Source organism: Balearica regulorum, chromosome 2 (assembly GCF_011004875.1).
Source record: "Balearica regulorum gibbericeps isolate bBalReg1 chromosome 2, bBalReg1.pri, whole genome shotgun sequence".
In the NCBI taxonomy this organism is placed as follows: domain Eukaryota; kingdom Metazoa; phylum Chordata; class Aves; order Gruiformes; family Gruidae; genus Balearica; species Balearica regulorum.
The window spans coordinates 53932381-53940655 of NC_046185.1; the positions used below are offsets into that span (position 1 = coordinate 53932381).

The 8275-nt window shown below is 40.1% G+C and overlaps 1 protein-coding gene across 1 annotated transcript in view; it reads right to left on the reverse strand.

Annotated features, from left to right (window-relative positions):
- LPIN2 (lipin 2) overlaps window positions 1-7878 on the reverse strand; it is a 45162-nt gene extending 37284 nt beyond the window's left edge. Inside the window, exon 1 of the mRNA XM_075744310.1 lies at window positions 7712-7878. The gene's annotated coding sequence lies outside the window, so the exon portion shown is untranslated. The remainder of the gene's footprint in view (window positions 1-7711) is intronic.
- Window positions 7879-8275: the final 397 nt, after the last annotated feature.

An 8275-nucleotide genomic window follows, 5' to 3' on the forward strand; every position in this document is an offset into this window, starting at 1 on the left:
CATTTTCATTACCTTAAACCCATGCATCTCCTCCCCACCTCCACGGTGCTACTTTGTCTCTGCTACAGAAGACTGTGGAGGACTACTACTTGATTTACAAATTAAAAAATAATCTAGGATCCTACTACCACCTTCACTCTATCCTCCTCTTAAATTTTGTAAATTTATGCATGAGGCTCAAGGACAATGAATCACATTACTGGATGCAGCCAAGTGGCTTTTAGGTTTCAAAAATAATTAATGAACTACATTCAAGGCCAAAACTAAATTAATCTTGACGACAAATTGCTCAATTGAGTGTTGGGATTGCTACAGCTGCAGTAAGGTTGCAATAAGCTTCTACCATCTCCCGGCCCTTTTCTATACACTGAATATGTTTGCATTTAATGTGGCTCTTCATAGGAAAAATCACTGGTTCTGTTAGCAGACATGACAAATATTTTTATAGGATATTAAGAATTACTAGATGCACTCAATTTTCCTCTGCTTGTTCATCATTCCTTTATCATGAGTGTTCCATTAAAATACGGTAAAAAACACACAGTTATGAGCAGAACGGAAGCCAGATTTGTAAGACAGTACTTCTTTTCAAACACTTTTGACTTAGCTTTATGCTACTTTTTTGTTTACAATTTTCTGTTATATCTATTCTATTTCAGTATTGTTCAGTACTTCAGACTAACATATTTTCTGCAAAGCTTCTAAAAGTGTTTCAGAAGACAGCCTGTCTACTGACAAAATTGCAGTCACTGCACAGGCAAGATTTAGACAGGTAATAAGCTTTGCACATTTAGTAAGCCTCCTTGTTTTTTATTTCTCAATATTAATAACGTAAATAAACTTACTCAGAGGGAATTATATTTTAAGTACTATGTTATTTACTTACAATTTACACAGGGAAATTAGCTTTAGTTTTGAAAAGCAAATATCCCAAATTTGGAAAGTATTAGAAGCAATGTTTTTCATGCAACTTTAATCCAGCTCTTTGGTGTGGGTAGATTTTACTGTGGTTTAGCCTCATAAAGCACATGCAAGTTTTTTTCACTAGTCTCATGCCAGTTAATACTGCTGAAAAGGGTGTGAGCACAGTTAAAACTTGATTTTGCAGAATCTCCCTCCATTTTTTACCTCTCTGCATATTCAAAACATTGCTTCCACAGGCTACATTTGCAAGTGCTAATCAGATTTACATACCCCAGGTGGCCATTACCAAAAAAAAGTCTGATTCTCTGTGAAAATTACAATTAAGTGATTTGATTCTACTGTATAGGAACTGTAAAACAAGCGCAGCCAGAACACAGGTACAGGACTTTTCCCCAGCTTTGATCAGTACACGTCATTCTAAATTCTGGAAGGAAAGAAGCAGAAATCCTATGGACATGAGCTCCTATCAGTACATAATCACAATTCACTCAAGAGATAAGGATAAATTTGCCAAGATGAAGGAATGAGACAATCCTTCTCTAATTAACATATCCTAAAAGATACAGCAAGCATGGGACAACCTTTGTTCATGTCCCGTATGTCCCCTTCACCCCATTCTGCTCCAAAATTATTTTACTTACTATCAACTAAGACTTAAGCACCCCAGTTTTCAGTCTCACGACCCATCCTACGTTGGAAAAGGTCCTTTCTCCCCAAGCCTCAACTCCGATTCCTAAATAGCACCACACTTCTTTATGTCCATGTACTTTTTACACTTTGTCTATTGGGTGCAAACAAAGTGGAAGAGTTTCCAATTCTCCGACAGAGATTACGAAAATCAGACTGGGACTGAAAACACTCTCCTGTGCCCTGGTTCTTGATCCTAGCCCTGCCCTGAAGCATCTGCTTACTGAAACTGGAAATACAGTTCTGCTTATTCTAGCTTGTGATAAAATACATTCAATAAAGCACCTTTGTTACTTTTAACTGCAAAAGTCTATCCATCCTCATTATGGACTTTTAAACCTAATTCAAAGGCTAATAACTTTGCCAAATTAAAATAAATTTACACATGAATAACAGAAAACATACTGAATGAAGACCATCTGCCTCAGATTCCTTCTGAAAGGGACACAAGAATTATTCTAAGAGAAAACAGCTAGAATTTTTCCTCTACTACAGTGGAAACATACCATCAAGTTTCACTTCTTATAAAAAAATATATATTTGCTAAAATTTTCCATATAAAGGCTGAAGGTGGCTAACATATAACTTGGAATGAAATTTTCCATTTTAGCCACCTTATATACAACTAAAAATCAAGTTCTGCTCAAAAATGTGGAAAAAGACTAAAAAGCAATGTTACCTGCTTTCACCCACAGTTCCCAGCTGTAAAAAAAAAAACCAACAACAAAACAAACCAATCCCAAAAAATCCTATCACAAGCTATAATAGCATGGTACAAAAATCCAAGCAGTTAATAGATGTTAGAGAAACACCAGTGATACAAAAGCAATGCATTGCCCACTAAGATGGTGGTTAAAAATAAATAAACCCAAATGTCTAGTTTTCCATCTATGATGCAAGATGGTAAATTCAATGTCTTCAAGATATCCTGTCAGGTAGAGTCAAGAGCCATGCAAATTAGAATATTTTTCAGAGCAGCTAAAGTATCTCTAAGGGAAAAAAAAAAAAAAAAAAGATAGCAAGAAAGGAAATCTGTAGTTTACTTGAACTTGGTCCTTTTGTAATGTGTCAATAGTTATATCTGTATGATCTACTATGAATCATCTGATTCCGGTATTATGGCATCTTTCCTTGTACTAATTTGAGCATTTCCTTTTGTTTGTTGGGTTTTTTTAAGTTACCTTTTTTTCTGTTTACAAAGGAACTTCAGTGAGAACAAAAAAATACTTTAAGAGTCCATAAAGTGAGTTTTACTGTTAAAATGATCAGGTCTATCAAAAACTTAAGTTATACGCACACAAAAAGTTCTTATGTACGTGAAGACCTTAACTTCTTTCAAGGTTCTGAAAAGAAGTAACTGTCTAATCCAAGAGCGCACCCCTCTGGAATCTGCATGGGCATATCCCACACAAGTGCCTGCCACACTTGGCATATCTATTTCCAGCAGCAGATTCTTCTATAGCAACATCATCTTTGGTTGAACGTATTTCTATACATATACCACAGAAAGCAAAGTTTCTGAATAGAAATTCTATCTCATTTTTACAGGAGATGTGAGAAAGCAGATGAAGCTTTTCCCATATGTTTCTAGAAAGCACTAAGCATTTTCCTAATAAGCAATCCCTTAGCCTTCTATTTTTTCCATTTGAAAGGGTTTCTTTCAAGCACTGATCTGCCTCAGGTGTATTTATATTTTCTTACAACTATCCAGGATTTAACAGTCAAAGCAAATAAACAGTCATGTGCTTAAGCATGAATTGCATCCTGATCTATTATAGAATCACAGAATCATTTAAATTGGAAAAGACCTTTAAGATCATCTAGTCCAACCATTAACCTAGCACTGCCATGTCCACCACTAAACCATGACCCTAAGTGCCACATTCATTAGTGGTGAATAATTTGGTTATCTTTAGAATGGATACATGAATGCAAGATCTGAGACTAGTAAGTATCTTCAGGCTGACAAGAAAGAACAGAAATATACTGATTCTGAGAAATACATATATGGAATACCCAAAATGTTCTAAACATAGTGTATATAAACAAAAAAAAAAACTTTCTTTACTTGCTAGACTCTCCGTATTGTTGAACTGATGAACATGTACTAAAATAGAACATCCATAAAACATCCATAAATTTAATTTGCATATAAGAGTTGGTTCTTTTATTAGAAAATCAGGTTAAAATGCTAGTCCTACAGAATTCCCACACAAAGGTATTCACAGCATGAGATACTGGGAAGGGGAAAATTAAATATCGCTGAGCAAAAGTAGTTCACAATCTACTTGCATTACTGAGTTTTAACGAACACAGAGATCACATCTGTCTGAAGGATACATCTGTTCACCCTCAGTACACAAAAGCATGTCTGCACCATCTATACAGGACAAGAGAAACCTGTAAAGCAGCCTCACAGATTTTTTGTTTGTGTTAGCACAGACACTTTTCATTTGGGGAATGAACGGCTTTAAGTCACCACTAAGTTTTGGGTTTGTGGTTGGTTTGTTTGTTTTGAAATCATTGTATTTCAGTTCACATTAGAAAATAAATTCTATTGTTAGCCAAGTGAGAGACAAATACTTCCATTCCTAATGTAATCTCAGCTACAATTCGTTATTAGAAGCTCTTCTTTGAAAGAATTTTGCAAAGAATGCTTTACACATTTCCTTTAAAAGGCCTTTCACAACCATCAATCCAGAAGCAGTACATTTCCTGAGGAGACAGTTATGTAGTCTAAAAAAAGACAAGTAAACCTAAAGACATGACCTAAGACTGGCTTAGCATGTACTGGACACGTAGACCAACACAAAAATGTCACCTGGTACACCGGAGACTTTGTTATTATTACTTTGCATATTCACATTTCTAGTACTGAATTTAAGCACTTTGGATAAAGAAATAGGCCAGTTCCTCAGTTAAAAATCTTATCTGTTCACTCAGTACAGATAGCAGCAATGAGGAAGTGTCTCTTAGTTTTGGGAAAAGTGACTCATGACAACTTCTGCCAGTTAATATCAAATACATAACTAAAGTTGAAAGCAACTGATAGCAATAAAATACTTAACTAGGAAGGGGAAGCTAGCATCCTTTACTTGGAAATTCCTTTGAAATATAAACACATGAAAAATTAGATTTCTATAAAAAAAAAATCCCCAAAAGCATGCTTAAACTCAAAGACAATCTGGCTTGATTTGGCATGACAGTTTCATATTAAATCAGCCTGCTGCACGAATGCTACTACATACTAGAGTATTTGTAACCACCAAGATGAGATAGCAGCTAGGTAGAATAAAAACTCATTTTAAGTGAAACATTCTTTGCAAAAGCAGCAACATTTTTACTATGTTTGAAGTGGACAGCTTTATTTACAATTTAAAAAAAAAAAAACCAACTTTGCTTACCTATATAACAGTGAGATATTTACAGAGATGACATCTTTGTATTACTGTAGAACCTTAAAATGCAACTTGAATAAGATCAAAGGTTCATAGAGAAAGTACTCCTGATCAGCACTGCCAGATGCAAAAAACATTGGAATACAGTATGCTACTATGTTATGTTCTCAGAATTTGCCCAGTATGGGATGAAGACATCTAATGCACATGCTTTAGACCTGAATTTGATCACAAACATATCACCCACTGATTTGAAAAAGCATGAAAGCTTTTTCACTGCAGATATATGTAACATGTAGCACTGAACCTCACACCAGAAGGTGTCCTTTCATCTCTTTTCAGAGTTATGTACAACGTATCTGCAATTCATGACATAAACAATGATTAAAAGTTACTTTATATATAAGCCAAAGGTATTTTACAAAAATAAAAAAGCACAGATATTCTATGATCACACACAGACCTTGAAGAACTGTTTTCCTATATGCTTTGATCTTGCACTTAAGACGTTAAAGACTGGAAAAGAAGAAAATTGTTGATCTGGAGTATTAATCATGTGAGCATCTTCCAGGAAAAGAGACACAAATGCAATTAATTTAACCTCTAGCTTTGACAGAAGTTACCAATGTGGCTGTGAACAAAATCCTTTCAGCTTTATCTGATCTAGATTGCAAGTTCTCTTGGCAGAGACCAAGCCATAAAGCAAGCAATACAAAAAAGGGCTATTCTGGGCCACAAGATACATAAGGGGGTGTCAAGTGCCTTAAGTGCAGTTTATATTTCCCCATAATTGATCATGACTTTACGCTACTGGAGAGAAATGCTGGAAATACAGAAAACAGACAAAAAGTTCTCTGCACTGCAAAACTGGAACATTTTACATGTATGTCGTCCAAGTAAATAATAACAAAGAACTAAACTTACTTTTACATCAAAACGTTATGTACTAAGAATAAGACAAGTTCAAACACCACTCTCTTATAGGCCATTAAAAAACCCCAAACATTTTGATATGTTTAACTGAAAAGTTATGCTATGAGCCTAAAAATTAATACTGTAATTGCTTATGAGAGCCTTTCAGCACTATCTAGTTATTCCTATGGTAATTAAGAATAATAGCAGATAATACAGCATTTCATTCAAAGTTCCTGACATCCTGAGTTCATTTAGAAACTTTTTAACTTTAGCTTATCAGTTTAATATTCTACTATATAATAGTAATATGTTTTTACAGAGCACCTCACAGATCATTCCCTTACTCCATTCAAGTAAAGAGATCTTCCTTGATTTTTGTAGGAGATGGCAAAATTGTTTACATTCCTCTATGTTCTGGGATGTAAAGAAACTATAGCAGGGGCTAGGAAAGAAGGTACAACTGATGGCGCTGGCTGGAGCTAGTTGCCCAGTATGCATACCTAACCATTATTTGCATGGGGACTGACATGCCCACACTTTCAGTAACACCAAGAGAAGGCATTTTGTGACTTACTGACTAATGAGTATCTGTATATTCTTAAAATGTGTATAATGCTACACATTTTTTCCTCTTTCAATATATTTTGCAAATATTAAGAGTTCAGTATTAAAAGCTATCCTGAGAAATGCTATTATAAAGTATCTTAAAAAAAAAAACACCACAAAAAAACCAACAAAAAACTCCCCAAACAACTGAGTTCTATAAGATTGTCTATCATCTTCTCCTCTGACAGTATCCTAAATGATACCGTATACCATTATAGGATATGGCTAACAAATTTTTTCTCATAACAACAATAGGATTTTGTTTGGAGGGGAAAAAAAGTAATGAGATGATGTGCACGTACAAAGTGCAGTCAAAACATAGGTATATTTATGACATCATTTTGTTGGATGGAAACGCACACGTTTAAAGCATATTGTCTTGCTCTATTGAAAATCATTGACTGCTACATGTACTCAGTAACCACTTAACCAGAGGAAAAACGCAGTTGACACGTTAATTTAGACGTGCGCTTGGCAAAAACTCAAATACATAGACAAAAAATGCAGACAGCGTCCTTCCAGTGATTAACACTTCATACTCCCTAGACCAGTAAGGATAAACAGAAAAAAAAACAAAGGAGGAGTGCCCCGCAGGTACGCAAGTTAACAGCCCGAGTTTAAGAGATGCATATCCGTAAAACGGAAGGGGCTCGGGCATCAAGGCACGTATCGCGATTTTTTACATTTTAAGAGTCGCACCGCCAAGCAGAGGCAGTAAAGCCAACGTTTCAAACGGCACACCGCCCTCACGTCAACCGCAAGGCCAGGAGGCAGCGCCAGGGGTCACCCAGCGCTGGCCTGCAGGGCAGGCAGCACGCAGCCCCCCACCTGGCAGCCAGGGGATGAGAAGGGATGTTTCCCCTTCCCCTCCACCCCCGCACACCGGGACAGCCCGGCTGCCGCCGGCCTGGCCTGCGAGGAACCCGGGGCAGCGGCTGGGAGCGCAGGCACAGTTGGGGGGCAAGGGGGCCTTAACCATCGCTACTCGGAGCCTTCTTCGGGGAGGGGGCCAGGCCGGGCCGGCAGCCGGAGCAGGCCCTCCGCCACCCCCCTTCCCCAGCCGCCGTCGGGGCTCGCTCGGCGCCTCCCCCGCCTTCCCTCTCACACACTGGCAGACACCCCACCGCCGTGTGCGCCCCCTCCCCAAGCCGAATTGGCGGCAGCGGCCCCTTCGCGCTTACCTAGAGGGAGGCCCGGCGGGGCCGGCGTCAGCCGAAGAGGGACGGATGGATGAATGGAGGGGAAGAGCCAGGGAGCAGACGCGGGGAGGGGACAGAAGAGAGCAGGGAAAGCCGCGCTCGGCTGCATGCGAACTGCGCCAAGCGGCGGCGGTTGGTGCAGCGCGCGCGCTAGCGGCGGGTTCCGGGGGCGCGCCGCCGCGGGGGCGCGAGTGAGTGGGTGGGCGAGTGGGCGGGCGAGTGGGCGAGCGCGCGCCACCTCAGCGGCGCGGTCCCGCCTCGGCTCGGGTGCCACGTGACCTTGGGGCGACGCGGGGGGGGAGGGGCGCGCGCGCGGCGGGGGCGCGTGCGCGGGGCGGCGGCGGTTGAGCGGGAGCGGCGGCGGCTGAGTCTCCGCACGTAGCCGCTGCCACGTTTTGTGCTGTGGCGGGGGGAGCAGGGTCCGTGTGGGGCAGGAGGCGGCTGCGGGCATTTTAACTGGCGCCAGCGAAGCGGGACAGAGGGGCAGAGGCTGTGGTGACCGCGGCCTTGTTGCGACAGTCACCCGCGGCAGGGCGTCCGTTGCCT